General features: G+C 48.1%; 1 protein-coding gene across 6 annotated transcripts in view; it reads right to left on the reverse strand.

The window, feature by feature from the left end:
• LOC309653804 (uncharacterized protein) overlaps positions 1–19,637 on the reverse strand; it is an 85,313-nt gene that overhangs the window by 18,230 nt on the left and 47,446 nt on the right. For 4 of the 6 annotated variants that reach the window (XR_014259516.1, XR_014259517.1, XR_014259519.1 and 1 more), the window contains exons 3-4: positions 4,214–4,379; positions 1,095–1,141 (exon numbers count right to left, since the gene is read on the reverse strand). The gene's annotated coding sequence lies outside the window, so the exon portion shown is untranslated. Of the gene's footprint in view, positions 1–37; positions 535–1,094; positions 1,142–3,405; positions 3,482–4,213; positions 4,380–19,637 lie in introns of those variants that run through there. The other 2 variants (XR_014259521.1, XR_014259522.1) reach the window with 2 other exon arrangements.

The following is a 19,637-nucleotide window of genomic DNA, read 5'->3' on the forward strand; positions in this document are numbered from 1 at the left end:
CTCTTAATATAATTATGAGAGTCAGGCCTCTGCACGTACCACCCCCCAGCCCACGAATAATTAGGGTGCGAGAGGCCGGGAACTGAATGGCGGTGGGGGAGGCGTGGGGAGGGGCGGCGGGCTGAGGACGTGGTGATTAGTGTAACGGCTGCTGCTTCTCTGCTGGGATGCCCCAGTCCTGCAGACCCCCTGGGAATTCTGCAGCTTCATAAAAGCTCCACTTAGAGCTTGGATCATCCCAGGCAGCAATTAGTGGCTCTAACAGTTTCAGCTGATGGCCTTATGGCTGTCCCGCCTAAACTCCCTTTACTGAAGGTTACTTATATAGAGATATGCCCTCATCACCCCCGACACCCACAGTATATGCAGAAGGTGGCCGGGACATGTAGGCCATGGCACCAGGCTTCGGGTCTGATGGGGACCTCAGAGGCAGGCCCAGCCTGAGCATTCGGGCTACCAATGGGAAAGCAGAGACCCTCTTCCCTTGAATATTTGCTTTCTGTTTAGTGTTTAATTTTCTCTCTGAAAGGCAATCTATGGAATGGAAAAAAAAAAAACAAAAAAACCCAGTCCCTAAAGTCCATTCGAGCTTTCTCTTCTCCAGGTTAATTTCCATTCTAATGCTTATGTAGCCCCCACTGCAGTGTTAGGCATTTGTTACTCTAATTCTGCAGCTATTCTCCCCAGGGTTTGCTGTTTTGTCAGGGGCCTGTGCTGTTCCATTGCAGGGTTTGGAGCAGAATTACCGAGCTCAGTGTCAATGGAGGGGCTCAGGAGGGGCCCAACACCCAGGGAAGGAGCTCTCCATGGATTCTTTCTTCCCAGCCCCAGAGGTAGGCTGTCCTTTAGCTCTGCTGGCCGCCACCTGGCACCACAGCATCCATTCTACACTGGGGGTGAGGTGACAGAGCCCCGCGCTCCGTACACGGAACAGACTTGGGTCCCCAAAACCTGCTCCTTCATGATTCTGCACTTGGCCCCTGCTGACAGCGGTGCTGACTGTATCTTTAAGAGACACCTCAGCTTAGCCCTTAAAAGTGCTCTCTTGAGTCAAGCTGGATTGCTTTGGTTTGAATCTAAGAACTGTCACTCACCAACTATGTGACTTTGGACAAGTCCTTTAACTTCTCAGTTTCACCATCTGTAAATTGGATACCAACAGTACAGGGCATTAAATGACTTACCATTGTTGTTAGCATTAAATGAGTTTATAATAGATATAAATTGCCTGTAAGAGTGCCGGGCACAGAGTCAGGGTCAGCAGGTGGTGGCTATAGTCACTATTACTGTTATTAGTCCCTCCTGGGGCTGGCCTGGCTGCAGAGGCAGGAGCTGCGTGCCCAGCAGGATGTGCCCTGCATCTCAGCAGCGCAGGGTGTGAAGGGGTGGCCATCCCTGCTGGGTCCACCGGATGCCAACTGCTTGGTACCCACACACTGGATTCTCCTGGACCAATGGGCGCTCCCATCCCTTCACAGGCTCCATCCTTATCCCTCTCACCCGCATGGCCTGGGGACTCCTGGAATGTGACCTATTTGAGGAGGACAGGCAGGCAGGGAGGAAATCAGGAATTCTGATTCTCATCCTCAGAGGGATTCAGTCCCTAGGCCATGGCCACTCAACTAGTAAGTGGCATTGCAGGAGCTCACACGCACACTGGCGTGACTCCCAGGGGCACACTTGCCTACGAGGCCCCTTGGGGTGACGACCCTTTTGCCGGGGGCCGCTCTGTGTCATCCCAGGCTGTGGAGTGGTGAGTGGTGTGAACGGTTCCAGCAGCGAATCTCGGAAAACCGAAGTGGGGCTGTTTCATAGCCTCCAAAGGCTGGAGACAGGCTCTGGTTCGAGACTCTCCAAGAGGGAGAGGCTGGCCGACTTTGAAGACCTCACCGAAAGAAGCCTCTCCAGACACAGTGTGAGCTGACACCTTCAGGCCAAGTGTGGAGGACAGAGCCTAAAACGCCTGGCCACCAGTTCCACCTTACGGGACCCAAAGCCTCACCGATCTGTGCCCCTGCCCACTGGCAAGGGCCGCCAGGATCAAACCGGAGCCTGCTCCCTGCTGCCCAAGGGCCCTCCCTCCCTGGCACGTGTGCATAAACCCTCGGCTCCCACCAAATGAGCGTCCAGGCAGGAGGATGGGCAGCTGTCTCTGTCGGCCACCCCTCTGCAATTTCCCGACTTGATTTGCGGCGCGCCGCCAGCTGCACAAGTTGGCTGCTCCGCAGTGTAGAAACGCCAACTGGAAGTCCGTGGGCACGTCAGAGCTCCCCGCTGCACTGGGCCTCCAGCAAGCTGGGCGGGGTCCAGCGAACCCCAGGAGTGTGGATCCCCTGAGGGCTGTTCTCGGCCTTGGCGTGGTCACACCTCCATGTCTGCAACCTGCCCCCCCACCCCCTCCCACCCCTTGCCCAGGGCTTTCCGTGCTGGACTCCCCCTTCAAAGAGGCCAGGCCCTTCGCCTGCCTGTGATTCTCTCCCTGTTCAGGCTCTGGTTATATCACCTGGGGAACGGCTGTTTTAGGCTGGATTTCCCTAGATCAAGAGTATTCCAGCTTTGTTCCCGGCAGGCCAGGCAGCCCCAGGGTGATCTAAGGAGCTGCCAGTGTCTTTGGTGTTGGTCACTTCCCAGCCATAACCTCCTCAGGTCCTGGCTCTCCTGTGATCTTTACATACCATGATCAGCAAAGGTCAAGGATCTGGGCCCCTAAGGCACTCCCTTGTCAGTCTAGAGCCTTCACTGCCCCTGTTAAGAGATCCATCTTCCTGAGGCCCTTACAGAAGAGGAGGGGAGAAGTGTCGAGGACAGAGCTTGGCTTTGGGCCCAGATCTGGGCTCCAGGACTGGAATGCTGAGTAGCTCTGGGCAAGGGATAATTCTAGCACTCAGAATGCTCCCCACACAGTAAGGAGAGTGGTAGCTCCACTAACTGTCATTATGTGAGCAGCCCAGGCCACTGTGCACACTCAGTGCTCCTCAGATGCCTGTGAAACCATTTCCCATGAAGCCCATGACACCCCGGCTGCTGGTGAGCTTGGGCTCCTGCTGAAAGCAGGCTGTGCTTGTTTGAATCTGGGAGAAAGGGAAAGGAATGGCCTTGAACCTGGCTGCCTCCGGAAAAAGGTAGCAACAAAATCCAGAGCTTCCCTGAGCAGGAGAGCTAGGCATGGAAGGGCACGTGCAAAAGAAAGTGAAGAGGAGATGGCAAGGGCGCCACACATAACTTGCCTATTTTGCCTTTTCGCACATCCTCAGGCAACTTCCAGATTCTGGAGTTTCCTGCCCAGCCACCCTCCATAGACCCAGCCCCTCGCTTTGCACCTCATTCATGTCCCATGGTTTCATGGTCTTGTTCTTTGCAGGGACAGCTGATTCCCAGCGCTGATCCTTGAGACTGCAAACACGTCTCTGTGTTGGGAGGATGGTCGGTAGAAACATGTGGTCTGCTCAAGGCATTCTGGAGGTTCTAAAGATTGGGAGTTCTATGGAAGAATTGGAGGAGGTAGACAGGCAGGACTTTCAGCTAACAAGCCTCCTGGGGCACTTTGGAATCCCGCCACAGGCCTCTCTGCTGGCACAGTTGACGGCCAGGAAAAGAAGTGAACAGCTGCCCAGAGATGTGTGTGACTGAAAGATCAGGCTGTTGGATGCATGGATTGGTCCTCTTGGATCTTGGGAGGTTTGTTGGCGGGAAGAGAGGTTGGTCCCACAGAAGAGCCTGGCCCACCACGTGTCCGTCTGGCTGTGGGGCCCATACTGCCTCCCCCGGGGGCTGCCTGCATGCAGAAAGGCAGGGAAGTCTCAAGGAACAAGATGCACGAGCTGGGCAGGCGTGCAGGAGCCAGCAGCACACCTGGGTTCCTTCCTGTCCTGGGGAAGCCTCACAAGGAACCAGCAGCCCCTACCCCAATTCTGTCCCATGAGAGTATCCCGAATACAATCACAGAAGAGGTATGTTGGTGCATCTTCAATGCTACAGACATAAATTAGGCAATTTCCCTGATACCTGAACTGCCCCACATGACATTTGATTTAATTCTTCATAACCAGCATCAGTGACTACTGATCTCTAAAGCAATGAATGAAGCTGCCCAAGGTTCTGCCGAAGAAGGTGGGTACTGCCCTGGCCAGAGGTGTTCTGAGCCGTCAGGCACCACTTCCCCCCCTTAGTTCTCAAAGCCCAAGTCCCTCCCATCAGTCATTTCTGGCCTTACCTTATCGATCCTTTTAATAGCAGGCAGTAACAATTTATTAGCACTTTTCCAGAGTCTCTGCCTCCTGGCTAGATCTTTTTCCATCCTGAGAGCTGAAGTAATATTTCTTCTAAATCTAGCTCTCTTCAAGGCACTACGGGAGGCCAGTCTGAGTGAGTCAGGGATGCTACAGAGAAGGAAGAATTAAGTTAGGACATTTCCATTTTCCCACTGCTAATTTATGAACAAATAAATTTGTTGGTTACAATTGAGCAACTGTATGGGGCTGGGGGGAGGGGACTACAGAGACCAGATGAAAACAAGCCATCTTTGATTTCCCTTTACAGAATTTTATCTTTTTCATTAAAAAAAAATTTTAATACAGTTTTAAATGTTACTTTCTACTTACAGTTATTACAGAATATTGGTTATATTCCCAGAGTTGTACAATACAGCCTTGAGCCTATCCTACCCTCACTACCCCACCCCGGTTTGTCCCCCGCCCCGGTAACCACTAGCTTGTTCTCTCTGTGAGCGTAATTTGATTTTTAAAAGTGGGTTAGGGCTTCCCTGGTGGCGCAGTGGTTGAGAATCCGCCTGCCAATGCAGGGGACACGGGTTCGAGCCCTGGTCTGGGAAGATCCCACATGCCGCGGAGCGGCTGGGCCCGTGAGCCACAATTGCTGAGCCTGCGCATCTGGAGCCTGTGCTCCGCAACAGGAGAGGCCGCGATAGCGAGAGGCCCGCGCACCGCGATGAAGAGTGGCCCCCCGCTTGCCACAACTGGAGAAGGCCCTCGCACAGAAACGAAGACCCAACACAGCCATAAATAAAATAAATTAAAAAAAAAAAAAAGATGTCTAGCAGGACATCAGAGCCGCTTAAAAGTGGGTTAGGAGGTGAAAGGACAGCGCAGCTTGAGCCGGGTGGGTCGCGGGCTGGACTTCCCGGCAGCCCAGCCTCCCTGCCCTGCTCTTGTGACGCAAACTTTCGGTGCTTCAGTTTTACCCACGACCAAAACGAGGTAAGGAAGAAGCCACTTCCCTAACTCCTGCCCCACTAGTTGATTCCTGACTCCTCTCCTTCCGGAGAATGAACTGCCGGGAAGGCGCTGGCGGCTCGCGCACCGGCAGGAGGCGCCCGACTGCGGGAAGGAGGAGAAATTCAGGAGACACTGGGCCGCGGGGAAGGGGCCCCGGCAGCCCTTCTGGCTTCTCAATTGTCCTCCCGCCCCAGCCAGAAAGCAATCAGGGACTCAGCCTGGGCAGGCGTCTGGGGCCGTGTAAACTCAAAGCGTTTACCCTGCTGGTGGCTGAAAGGAAAGAGGCCAAGAAGAGGCCAGGGACTAAGAAAGTCCCACTGTGGGACCAGCGCTGCAGGCTTTCGGGCTAGAGGTGCCTTTGGAACCAGAATGACTGCTTCCCAGAGGACGGACTGCTCGCCCAGGGCTGCTTCACCCTCCCCACGAAGGCCCTGCTCTGTTACCTTCCGGTCCTCTGCCCACCACCTCCCACTTCCCAGAGCCGATCCGCACCCCAGGCACCAGCTCCGCGCGCGTGCGCAGTGCCAGCCCTTGCGCCCACTCTCCACCTGACTCTCGTTTGATTTGCCCAGTAACAGACGTCACTGTGCTCAGAGTAAAACAGAGGCTCAGAAAGGGTAAGTGGCTTGTCCAAGACCACACAGCTAGTAACTGGCTTCAAATGCAGTCCATCTGCTTGATTGTTTACTTATTTTTCCAACATTAATACTATAGTAAGTTACTGACATATAGTTTTAGATATAGAACTTTAATATATTTGTAAAATTATGCAATATATTAAATTATTTTATAGTTAATGACTATTTTTATTATTACTGTTGAGGTTTTATTTATTTTTCGAATAGGCAGTAGTGCATGCAATTCAAAATTCAAAATACACCAGAGGAATGCAGTGAAAAGTCCCCCACCTCAACCTTTGTCTTTCAGCCACCCAGGTCCCTCCTCTCCTCAGGAGCAACCACAGTTAATCCGTTTCTTGTGTATCTTTTCAGAGACAGCGGAATAGATAAAGATGCAGGGGTCCACTAGCCAAAGAATGTAGGCAGCCCCTAGAAGCTGCAAAAAGCAAGGACACAGATTCTTCTCTGGGACCTCCAGAAAGAGAAACAGCCCTACTGACATCTTGATTTTAATCGCTTAAGACCCATTGCAGACTTCTGACCTCCAGGATAATAAGGCAATAAATCTGTGTTGTTTTAAGCCACTAAATCTGTGACCATTTGTTACAACATCTATAGAAAACTAATATGAGTTCCCAGTTTATAACTTATCAAATAAATATTAGATTAAATATTTAAATAGGAATACCATACAAACAAACAAACAAAACTTGTGGGGAGAGTAGATCTTATAATTATGGCTTCAAAGACAAAGAGTGAAAGCATTTTTAAAAACCTCTATATATTAAAAATAAACCTATAATGAAATTTTCACGCAACTTACAAACTGGAAACATATTTGAAATGTATAAAATGAACAGAGAATCATCTTGAATGGTAAAGTTAAGGGTGATTTTCTACAATGAATGTGCATTTTTTTTTTGTAAAGAAGATACATATTTCGACAGAAAGAAATTGTTACTGTGGCAGTTGTATTAAAAATGAATTAGAGGGCTTCCCTGGTGGCGCCCTGGTTGAGAGTCTGCCTGCTTAATGCAGGGACACGGGTTTGAGCCCTGGTCTGGGAGGATCCCACGTGCCGCGGAGCAACTGGGCCCGTGAGCCACAATTACTGAGCCTGCGCGTCTGGAGCCTGTGCTCCGCAACAAGAGAGGCTGCGATAGTGAGAGGCCCGCGCACCGCGATGAAGAGTGGCCCCCACTTGCCGCAGCTGGGGAGGGCCCTCACGCAGAAACGAAGACCCAACACAGCCAAAAATAAATAAACAAATAAATAAAAAAAATAAAAAAAAGAAAAAAAAGAAAAATGAATCATTATAAAAAAAAAAAAAAAAAAAAATGAATTAGAGACAAGTATGGGCACTTCACCAAAGAAGATATAGGGATGGCAAATAAGTGTATGAAAAGATGCTCTACATCATTACTCACTAGACAAATGCAAATTAAAACTACATTGATACACCACTGCACACCTATTAGAGTGGGTTAAATTAAAAAGATGGACCATATCAAGTGCTAACGAAGACATGAAGCCACTGGAGCTCTCACACTCTGCTGGAGAGGATGTAGAATGGTACAACCACATTAGAAAACTTGAAAGATAAGCATACACCTACAATATGATGCAGCCATACCACTCCTAGGTATTTTCCCAAAAGAAATGAAAGCATGTGCCCACACAAAGACTTATATGCAAATGTTCATAGCAGTTTTATTTTTAATAGCCCCAAAGTGGAAACAACCTGTCCATCAACAGGTTTATGGATAAACCAATTGTAGTATAGCCGTACAATGGAATACTACTCAGCAATAAAAAAGAATGAACCATTGATATCTGCAACAACATGGAGAGATCTCAGAATAATTACACTGCATGAAAAAAGACAGACCAAAAAAAAAAAGACTACATACTGTATGGTTCCATCTATAAAATTCTAGAAAATACAAACTAATCTATAGTGTCAGAAAGCAGATCAGTGGTGGCCTGTGGTTAGGGTGGAGTGGGGAGGGGAGAAAGGGAGGGGTCACAGTGGTGCACAGGGAAACTTCAAAAGGGGTGGGTATGTTTACTATCTTGCTTGTGATGATGGTTTCACAGGTGTACACATACATTGAAACTCATCAAATTATGTGCAGTTTGTTGTATGTCAATTATACCTTAAGAAAGTGGTACTTAAAAATGGCTTGATCTTGGAAAGAGATGGAAGAAACTTAAATACATAACACTAAGTGAAAGAAGCCAATCTGAAAAGGTTACATACTATATTATTCCAACTATATGACATTCTGGAAAAGGCAAAACTATGGAGACCATGAAAAGATCAGTGGTTGCCAAAGGTTGGTGGGAAGAGAAGGATCAACAGGCAGAGCACAGAGGATTTTTAAGGCAGTGAAATTATTCTGTCTGACTGAGTATCCACTATAATGGTGGACACATTTGTCCAAACCCATTGAAGTTACAACACCAAGAGTGATGTGTAATATAACCTACGGACTTTGGGTGGTTATGACGTGCCAATGTAGATTCATCAGTGGTGATAAATGTTCCGCTCTGGTGAGGGATGTTGATGGTGAGGGTGGGTTGTGCATGTGCGGGACAGAGTGTACAGGAGAAATCGCTGTACTGGCTGCTCAACTTTGCTGCGAACCTAAAACTGCTCTAAAAAGTAACGTTTAGTTTTTAAAAACTGGCTTGAACCATTGAATATGTTTTGTCTCTCATATCAGGGCTCTGGGGGCAGAGGGGGTCAAGGGTCTGTTCAGGTGCTACAGACACTACTGAGGACACAGATGCTTCCCATCCTTGGGCTGTGTCTCCCCTCCTCGTGTTACGAAAATGGATGCAGCTTTTCAAGAAGTCACATGCAGGCACAGCCATGTGTAGCAAAGATGAACTTATTTCTTCTTTTAGACGTCTTTTTTTAAGAGAGAGGAAAACTCTCCTGTGAGCTCTTCAGAGACTTTCCCTCAGGTCCCATTGGCCAAGGCTGAGTCGCATATCCATGGTCTGACTGTAAGGGAGTCTGGGAAGCGGAAGGGGGAGGGTTTCCCCGTGGGCATCCACCAGCACTCCTCTGGCACTTACAAGGCTGTGTGGCTCCTTCCTCCCGCTTTCTCCACCTGCTGCGCTCAGCCTCATTCTGTTCTCTCTGGCGCTCCCTTACCCCACTCTCTACCCCAGAGGGTTCAGTGGTGCTCACTGGGGTTCCCATAGGCCTTTCTATATAACTTCATTGTCCTTCTGTCTAGACTGCCTTATGCGTGCATATGTCTTAACGGCCAGACGTGAGCTTCTAGAACCACCCCTCTTTCATTAGGAGAGTCCCGGGACCTAGCCCAGTTATGCTTGAAAAAGTGAACTTGAATAGGAAGAAAAAGCTGATGGAGCTAGAAAAGGTCCCGGAGAGGACACAAGGCAAAGGTGGGAGGTGGGAGGTGAGGAGCCGAGTCAGTACAGAAGCGGGTACTAAACACTGGAAGGCTTCAGTACTGAAGCAGCAGAAATGATCAAGACCTAGCATGATAAAGGACATCACTTAGATGAGCTCAGAAAAAATAGACCTGGGAATCTCACTCTGAAATTGAAAGGAGAGAATTTTAAAACAGAGATGGCACAGCTGGCCTCATGGGACAGAATTCTCTGTTCATTCAACATGTGGAACTTATTACCTCTAATAGGTCGTTCAGGAAAGACTACAACAATTTTTAAGTGGTTAAAAGCTACTAAATGGACAAAGTGACTACACTTGTTAATGCCAGGCCCTGCAGCCTCGCAAAACACCCTCTCCCGATCTCAGTTCTCCAGAGGTATCTTTGGGCTGGATGAGTCACGTGGGTCTGAAGTGAGCCTCAGGTTATCCATGCTTCATGACTCCTCAGATCGAAAATCACCTCTGTGGGGCAGAGATTCCTGACAGCAGGAGAAAGAACAGGAGATGCTCCTGACCCCAGGATTGTACAGTCATTTCAGTAGCGACTGACTGTTCCTTGCCGGCCATCCCAGGCAGAATTCTAGAGACGCCCTGGAAGTTCGGGCCCCAGTCTTAGTGGGCTGGTGGCCAGCAGGCCCTAGCATTGGAATCAGGATGGTTCCTGCATATCAGGACCACTGCTGTTCTGAAGCCATTTATCTGAGGAGTACAGACGCTCTCTAAAGAGTCCAGCCCACTAATTGCAGACTCAGAGTCTTTAAGGAACATTTGAGCTGAATCAGGTTGAGATTCTCCGCTGAGCATAGCTCTTCTATTCTCTAAGTTCACTGGAAGCACCGGAAAGACATCTTGCAGCAATCGTTTAATCTCATTCACCTGCATCCCAGCCCCCCAACCTCAAGCTGCACCCAGTTTTAGGAGTCTCTAAGGTCTAAACCCAATTGGCCCTTTTCTCCCACTCCCAGCTTGGGCATTGCCAGGCGGCTCTCCAAACCATGCTCCCTGGCTCCCCGTGATGGGCCCTGGGGCCTGGGGTCCCCCCCTCCTCCCACTGCTTCTTCCAGCAGCTGCTCCCAGATTTGCTCTCCTCAACCCAGCAACCTGTGTCTCCTTCCCTTCTCTTTGAGCAGACGGTCCCCTCTTCTCTTTCCCCAAGAGGGCTGAGACCATCCTCACCAGCTTTCTTCCTTTTCTCCTCCTCTGATCTCCTTTGTGAGCTAGATATGTTAAGTTTTCTCTGTCCTTCCAAAAACCAAAATCACTGCCTCTCTAAGACTTGCCTTCCCCTCTCCGTTTCCATCCTCAACACAGCTACACAGTGACCTTTGGCTTGCGCCTCCCCTCCTCACCTGTGGTTCCTGCCCCCACCCCTCTACTGAAATGGCTCTTGCCAGAGCACCAGTGACCTCCTGGTCACCAAAGTCTAGGGCCATTTCCAGGACTTTGTTCTTTTTCCTGCCCTCACGGTCACTAGCCTGCTTCCGACTCTCCTTCCCTGACTCTTCCCTGTCCTGGACCCCCAGCATTTCTTCCGGATGACACGATCAGCCATTTGCACTGCAGTCTGGACCTTCTTGTTTGAATGAGAACATCTTGCTTCAGGGGCTCTCGCTACCTTCTGGACTAAGTCAGCCCCCTGACATGATGGGCTGTCACGGATGTGGCCCCGGCAGGCTTGCCTGCATCATTTGGGACCGCTTGTCCCTAGCCCCTTATACTTCAGTCACATCCAGACTCTTGTAGCCCTCTCATTGGTTTCCATGAGTTTGCAGGTGCTGTTTCCTCTGTCTGGAATACCTCTCTTCCCGCCACCACTCACCTCTCCACCTCAGTGGAGGAAGCCGTGCTCCTGCTGCTTTTCCTGAATGTGTTCTATGCGCTTAAACTCGGCAGCAGACTCAGCCCTTTGGGTGCCAGGAAGGTACCGTGTAGCCCAGCACGCCACAAACAGACATCCTCGGTCTCCTGCTTCCACACTGGCTCCCTCTGAACATCCATTCCATCTCAGAGTGTCAACTTGCAGCTCAGTTCGGCAGAAATGCGTGGATGCTGCCCTGCAAGCACACGTTTGGCTAATTCTCAGCTCTCCGCCTTTATGCCTCACGTCCTCTCCTAAGGCCAGACCCATGTCCCTGCCTGTTCGCAGGACGGGAAGTTCTGATCAGCACTGATTCCTTTCCTCTCTCTCCCCCCAGCTACCAAATTCTGTCCCTTCATCCTTCACAGCCTAAACAGACAGACAAGCAAAACAAACAAAGCCCTATGCTTTGTCTTTCCTTTCTAGTACTCAATCTGGCTGTGATGGTTCATTTTCTGTGTCAATTTGGCTAGGCCACAGAACCCATTTGCTCAAACATGAATCTACACGTTACTCTGAAGATGTGTTTAAGATGAGATGAACATTTAAGTCAGCAGGCTTTGAGGAAAGCAGATTATCCTCTCAAATGTGGGTGGGCCCTGTCCAATCAGTTGAAGGCCTTAAGAGAGAAAAGACTGAGGTCCTCTGAAGAAGAGGGAATTCGGCCTGCAATCCACCTTTGGACTCCAGCTGCAACATGAACTCTTCCCTGGGTCTCCAGCTGCCGGCCCACCCTGCAGATTTTAGACGAGCTGCCTCTACAATCAATCATGTGAATCAATTCCTTAAAATAAACCTCTCTCTCTCCACACACACACCCTATTGCTTCTGTTTTGCTGGAGAACCCTGACTAATACACTGTTCTACCTCCTAACTCAGCTCCCTGTTCCTGTGTTCACTCCCCTCCAGCCCACTCCAGTGATGCTCGCTGATTTTTTTGTAATGTTAATTTGCTCACAAAATTTGCTGGGTCCCTACTGTTTATCAGTGGATGGCTGTGTTTCCCAAATATCAGATGTTTGTGTATCTTCACCATGTTTGACATGGGTTTTCAGTGTCTCGTCTATACAGTTACTTGTTTTAGATTTTTCTTTACACTGACCCTTCTCAGGGATGTTTGCATTTTGGCAGGAATGTGTGAATTTTTTTTCAACTTTTTATTTTTATTGGAGTATAGTTGATTAACAATATTGTGTTAGTTTCAGGTGTACAACAAAGTGATTCAGTTATACATATACATGTGCCTATTCTTTTTCAAATTCTTTTCCCAATTAGGTTGTTACAGACTATTGAGCAGAGTTCCCTATGCTATAGAGTAGGTCCTTGTTTGTTATCCATTTTAAATATACCAGTGTGTACATATCAATCCCAAACTCCCTAACTATCCCTCCCCCCTCCCCTCCCCCCTGGTAACCTTAAGTTCGTTCTCTAAGTCTGTGAGTCTGATTCTGTTTTGTAAATAAGTTCATTTGCGTCATTTTTTTTAGAATTCTGCATATAAGCACTATATTATGATATTTCTCTTTTGCCATCTGACTTACTTCACTCAGTATGACAATCTCTGGGTCCATCCATGTTGCTGCAAATGGCATTATTCCATTCTTTTTAATGGCTGTATAATATTCCATTGTAGATATGTAACACATCTTCTTTATCCATTCATCTGTTGATGGACATTTAAGTGGTTTCCATGATTGTCTATTGTAAATAGGGCTGCGATGAGTATTGGGGTGCAAGTATCCTTTCGGGCCATGTTTTTCTCCAGATTTATCCAGGAGTAGGATTGCAGAATCATATGGCAACTCTATTTTTAGTTTCTTAAGGAACCTCCATACTATTCTCCATAGTGGCTGCACCAATTTACAGGAATGTGTGAATGTTTAAGATAAAAGCTCTTGCAGTCCCAATCAAAAAGTGAAGAGCAGTTTTGTGGAAGGGTTTTGAGCTTTCCTAATTCCCTGCCACCACGCAAGCTGGTCCTCTTGACTTGAAGCTAAATTTCTAAGATGGAAAGTCCCAGCAAGATTGAGACGTGTGGGACTTCCCTGGTGGTCCAGTGGTTAAGACTGCACGCTCCCAATGCAGGGGGCCTGGGTTTGATCCCTGGCTGGGGAACTAAGTTCCCACATGCCGCAACTAAGAGCCTGCATACTGCAACTAAAGATCCCCCATGCCACAACTAAGACCCAGCACAGCCAAATAAATAAATACATATTACAAAAAAAAAAAAAAAAAAGATTGAGACGCATGACACAGATTACTACACCTCTCTTGAGTCATCAAGACAGAGGTGGCTCCTTCATGCAATTTGTCTCTTCAGCTGAGGTTGGGAGTGGAGATGGTGAATGTTTGGTCCCACCTGTGGGGGTAGGGATGGGGGTGGGGAGTATGAATGAAGGAAGAAGAGGAAGAGGGCAAGAGACCACCCAAGTTTTCGTAACTTACTCTCTGACGTTTGAAAATACCCTATTTCATTATTTTCTAGGATTGATTTCTGCAACATCTATTCCGACAAAAATATTAGAAAGAAATATGTAGTTTCTTTGCATCTGGTATCCCCTTTGTCAATATTAAACGACTTAGTCACTTCTCTGGGGAATTAAAGAGGTTGATTCATGGCTATGTGACCCTCTTGTCACTTCTGGTTCCTTTTTCCGTGTTCTATATCAAGACTCAGAGCCCTAGGAAAGGGCATTTTTGCACTCAGAGAAGAACCTGAGAAGAGCCTGTAAGTAAACTTTCAGAATAATCTTGATTTTGAAATTGCTTTTTTTTTTTATAAGAAAAAATTAAGTATTAGTAAATTGGAATAAACAGTTGAGACCAGAGGAAACTTTAAACCTCTGCCTCTATCCCCGACAGTTTACCTCTGTACAGATATACCAGAAAGTCTTTGTTAACCTTGGCCTGAGGGATCTGAATCCCTCATCTCAGGGAGGACTGCAGCTTGAGCATCTTCTTAACAGAACAGCTGTGTGGACTTGGGCCATCCCTGGCTTTTGAAGAATTGATCTGTTAGCCAAGCCTCGGGTCGGGGAGAGGAGCAGGGCTGGCTCGGAAAGGCTGCCAGGCCTCACAGACAGTGCCATGCCGGACTGAATTTTTCTGTAGACACTCCTCTGTTTACCCAGTAGCTCTCATTAATCTTTCCTTTCTTGTGTGAAGGTTGCTTTCAGAGAGGAAGGCGTTCGCTGGCTTTCCCAAGGCAAGAATGATGAAAACAAAATTATGAGGAATTCATTTCACCTCTTGGCACTGCTCGAGCTATTTTGGCAGGCTCAGAGAACACTGCGGTCCCGACCAATTTATAAGTTTGCAAGAGCTTTAAAAAAAGAAAGAAAGAAAAAGAGAAAAGGACAAGAAACGCTCCGTCCTCCTTTTGTCCCCCTTACCAGTGCTGGGCTTCTGCAAAACGCCAGCACCCAGAGTGGGCTCGGCCACTCTCCTTTGCCTTTATTTCCGAGACTGTGGGCTGGCAGGACCCAAGGGAGCTGTGGTCCCCAGAGGTGAAGTGACCTATCCAAGGTCACATGCAGGCCGGACCACAGGTCTCCTGTCTCCCTGCCCCGTGGTCTTTTTCTATCCCACTCTGCCCTTTCTCCAAATCCCCTTTAAAATGAGATTCCCATCAAGTCCTGAGGTCAATGAGAGGCTGATGTGTTAGACTAGGTTCCCACAGGGGATTAGCAGAGCGGGTCGGAGAAGCAGAGAAAGAGAACATCGGCAGTGGGGTTTATTTTCCCCCAGGCTGTCTGCAGACTGTATCTGGGCTTGTTGAGCATAAGCCACTGGCTTCTGCATGGGGAGCCGGGTCAGAAGGAGCAGGTCTCACTTACTGGAAATCTCAGGCTGTCAGACAAGGTGAGGGCTCCCCACTTGGGGAAGGAGGGAAGCAATAGGACCGCGTTGAGTTCCTTGTCCTCTGGGTCCTTCCCCAAAGAAGGCTGCATTGGTTTCTCCTGCACTTGCAAAAGCAATGATCCTGTGGGTTTCTGTTTGCCAGCGCCAGAGCGACACTGGTGACGTGCTTTTTCAATATCCCCCCAATCTTGAAGGCGCCCAGGCTGGGCCACTTTGGAGGCTCTAGTTATTATTGTCACAGCTGCTGACTGGGCCTTGTATCTGAAGCAAAGGATGCGTTCTTTGCACCTCGAGAGTTCATCTGCGCTCAAAGGAATCACAGGACAACACAGGAATGTTCATCGCCCTGACTCCCCAACAAAGTGGGCGAACAGGGCTCTGGGGCTGCGGCTGGGGGCTGGGAGCCTGTGTCCTCCGTGCCAGGGCTTTTGCTGCTGCCACTGACGTTTAATACCCCCCGGGGAAAACAATCCAATCCACTGCCTATGCACCTCACAGCCGGTGTTTTGCTGGCGTGCGCAGGTTGATGGAGAAGCCTGGCCGCTTCTGTTTCCCATGGCAGCAGCTCAGCTCTGCGTGAAAGCAGATTAAGTGTGGGCTCAGGCTGGATACACAGACCGCACAGTTCTGCGTGGCTCCGCGCTTGGACCAGGAGCTTCTCATCACTGCCCCTGTTCCGTAACTCGTTCCCTCCCACCCAGCCACACAAAAACTCCTTTCATCCCGTGAAAGAGAGATGGGTCCTTGGTGATATTCTCCTGTGAACTGCAGCTGTGGTTTCCTGGCCCCGGGTTGTGGCGCAAACTGGAGTTTAGGGATAAAGGCAGAAAAGTGGTAATTATTCTTGGAATATTGCCATTGGTAAAAGCAAAAAAGCAGGTACACGGTCCTGGGGAGACACTGATGTTGAGATAAACATTACTGATAATGGAGGCACCGTAAAGAGAAACTGCACGTTAAAGGGATCAGGTTAGCCTTTTAGCTGCTGCTGGAAGAAGCAATGGAGAGAGAGGGAAGGGCTCAATCCAGGAGAGCAAGAGAAGGGAATAAAATAGAGCTAGAGATCTTTGGGGAAAAAATATTCCCAAGGCATAGAGAAAAACCTTTATGCATGAGACTGGAATCTGGCCTACAGCATGATTTTAAAAGGTACCAGGGAATAAAAAGAGGGTAAAGTAATTCAGATGACTGGAGAAGGAGAAGGGGAGGAGGAAGGCCGGGCAGAGAGAAGAGGAGGAAGTCACGTGAGGATTTCCCCAAACACCAAGGGTTGCAAACTGACAACCAGTAGCCAAAATCAGTGTCAGACTATTCAAAAATAATTTGAGCCAAACTTTTTTTTTTTTTTTTTTAATCAGGAGATGCTATCCAAAGAAAATTAGATTTCTGGCTTCTCTTAAAAAAAAAAAATCAGAAAATCTGGTAACACTGGGTCTGTGTACAGCCTCGAAGAAAATCTGCTGGGCTGGACTCCTGCAACTTCAGCTGGGACATGGGCTCCCAGCCCCCCAGGACCCACTGCCCACACCCCTGACCCCCAGGAAGTCTCTGTATCTCTTGATTTTCTTCACTCTTTTCGGTGCCTGTCTGACCCCTGCAGGCGTGTAAAGGCTCAGTGCTACCCACACTGCCCTAATTTACCAGCAAAGGGAAAACCCCGATCCTAACCCCCAGCTCAGCAGAGAAGGTGGGGACCAACACTGAATGCTGCTCTCATCCCCTGACGCTGGGAGAGACGGTTCAGTTGAGAACGAATGCCTTGCAGCCTAGACCTCAGACCAGGATGGGCCTGACACCCGATGGAGATCTGTAGTCAGCTCTGGAGGGTTCAGTTAGGCTGTGCTGACAGAGGAGGTGGAGGACACCCCATGCAGATGACAACGCAAGGAGAGTTTATACCTACAGTGTTGAATGGCATTTCAGGATTCGCCCATAATTGGGATTCTGGGAATATATTTCAACCAAAATTAGAAGCAACTCTTTGAGGATCATGTTAAAGAGAGTCTGAGAAACTTGCCTATCCTGAACCCTCAGTGCCACGTAAACATGGGTTAGAATCCTGGCTCTTCTACTTACTCGCTGTGTGACTTTGGACAAGTTATTAAACCTCTCTGAGCCTCAGTTTCCTCATCTAAAATGTATCTATATAATCATACAGAGCTACTGTGAAAATTAGGAATAATGTATTTTGGATGCCATAACAGTGGCCAGACGCTTGGTAACAACTTGGTAACTATTATCTATTATTATTACTATTTTGCTTGTCCACTTTTCTAATTATGTATTTTGTGATGCCTAAAGGCAAATTTGGTATGTGGGAAATTTTAACTCGGTTGCTTAGGAACTCTGGTAGGAATTTTAAAACAGGTTTCCTGAAGAGTCAGAAATGAGATGTTGATGTGATGGGAAATGTGTCACATTGTGGTAGAAAACTGGGGTCTCCCTCCCACTGCTGCCTCTAGTCTAGGACAGCCTCGGCCAGCCCAGTCGCCTCCTTGGATTTTCGTTTCCTCATCTGCGGAAACCAGCCGGCCAGGTGTTGCTCATCTAGAGCTGTGCCGTTCAGTAGATAGAAACCAGCCACGTGTGACTATTTAAATTTAAATGAATTAAAACTAAATAAAGTTAAAAATTCAACTCCTCAGTTGCACCAGCCCTCCGTGCTCAACTGTCACATCAGGCTAGTGCTGACCATGTTAGACAGCACAGATACAGAACGTTTCCATCACCGCTGAAAGTGCTATCAGACAGTCCTGAATTCTAGAGATTGCTACACAGTGTCTGGTCGTCAGATGACCAGCATCAGTACCGCCTGGGACTTGTTAGGAAAGCAAACTCTCAGGTGCCAGTCTAGACCTTTGAAATCAAAATCTGCATTTTGACAAGACTCCCCCAGTGATAACATCCTCAAGTTTAAGAAGCTCTCACCTATAATATTTCTTCCAGCTCTAAAAGTAAAATTTAAGAATCTGGGTATCTGCCTGAAAAAGTCTTTGAGAAAGGAATAAATAACGAGCTTGTCCAAATCCTGATTCCCTGATTTTTCTAAAAGGAAAGAACTGGGGCCGTCTGGAGAAAGAAAGACCAGCAGAATGACTGCACCTCTGCAGGAGCGAGAGGATAGAAATCAACAGACATCTAAAGGCAACGTGTCAAACATTAGTGCTGGGAAGGCGGTGCAATCCAGCTCCTGCCTCTGAGCCTCTCATCGTTGGGACATTGAAGCCTTGCCTTAAGAGCCTCAGAGGAGGGACGTTCTCAATTTGCTGTGGCAGCAAAGAAACAAGAAGAAACGGGTTGCATTTCCTAGGCACCTTATCTCCAGGCCATCTTAACGTGCTTGCCAAAGCTTCCCTCCTTAAACCTCACCAGGAAGGAGCTCAGGCAGGTCTTTTATTCAAGTAGGGAAAATGAGGAACAGAGATTGGTGAAGAAATCAAGGCCACATTCAACAGTGAGAGGAAGGGCAGACTGGAACACCAGCCCTGAGCTTGTGGTCCAAACGCGCCTCTGTGGCTTGAGCTATAAAATAGGAGAGAAGGCATTTGGTCCTCTTGCTGCAGAAAGTTTTGATGTCTTTTGGTGACATGCTGTTTTCAGCACAAAAACAAAGGGGAATAATATTAGATCTGTTGCTTGTGAAGAAAACATGTGCCTCTTACAAGACAAAACTGCAGTAATATATCTTATTTAATTGTTATTAGATTGTATTGCCGAAGGCTAAAATTTTAACGTATCCATAAATCTGTTTCTCACTTGCAGAGAAATCTCTTTATAAAGAACACACTGTACAAGGATGAAGGCAAGAGGAGGGAAAAATGAATCTAAAATCTGCATTATTAATTTTTTAGACAGCAAGCAACATGGTACCTCATAAAGGATATTAGAAAAAAATGAAACAGCTGGGATTTTTGATTTGCTGTAGAGAAAAATCTGCTGATTTGAGAAACATTCTTACAGGGTAAACTATTTTGATGCAAAAAAATGAGCAGATAGAAATGGATTTGTGATATACAAATCAGCTCTTAAACAGTCACTGACAGAAAGTGTGATGTGTTTCCAGCAGATACAGTAAGCTGAGCATCCTGTCACATAACCCAGAGCCGTGGAATCTGGGCGTGGCTCAGGGGACAGGGAGACCTGCTCTGAATTCTGCTGTGCCACCTACTCTCCGTGTGATCGCTGACACATTTCAGCAAGCACTCTAAGCCTCGGCGTCCACTGTGTGAAAAGCAACCTCCAGAGGCTTTAGGGAGGATGCAGAGAGATGCTATATATAAAGTGCTCCTAGGACATAATAGACAATTATTATCTATTAGTGTACCAATTACTCAGATAACGGTTTGGGGCCAAATCCAAAGCCATACCGAAGAAAGCAAATGGGGACACACCTAGGAGGAGAGGCAGCACCTCCCAATTTGCTGTGGTGCTGGGCGTCCTGCCCACTGTCCCCCTGCTCACGGCTGACTGATCAAGTCCTCCGACCCAGACAATGAAGCAGGGCTGACTCGCACCGGCAAGGCTGGGGACAGTTCAGGAGCACAGGGGCTATCAGTGATTTCTGGGGCTCACAGAGGCATAGGAGTGGGTTTGGTGCGCAGGAGTACTGCCAACCTCCAAATCAACCTCCAGTT

Source organism: Balaenoptera physalus (assembly GCF_965194825.1).
Source record: "Balaenoptera physalus genome assembly, contig: HAP1_SCAFFOLD_1213, whole genome shotgun sequence".
Classification (NCBI taxonomy): Eukaryota; Metazoa; Chordata; class Mammalia; order Artiodactyla; family Balaenopteridae; genus Balaenoptera; species Balaenoptera physalus.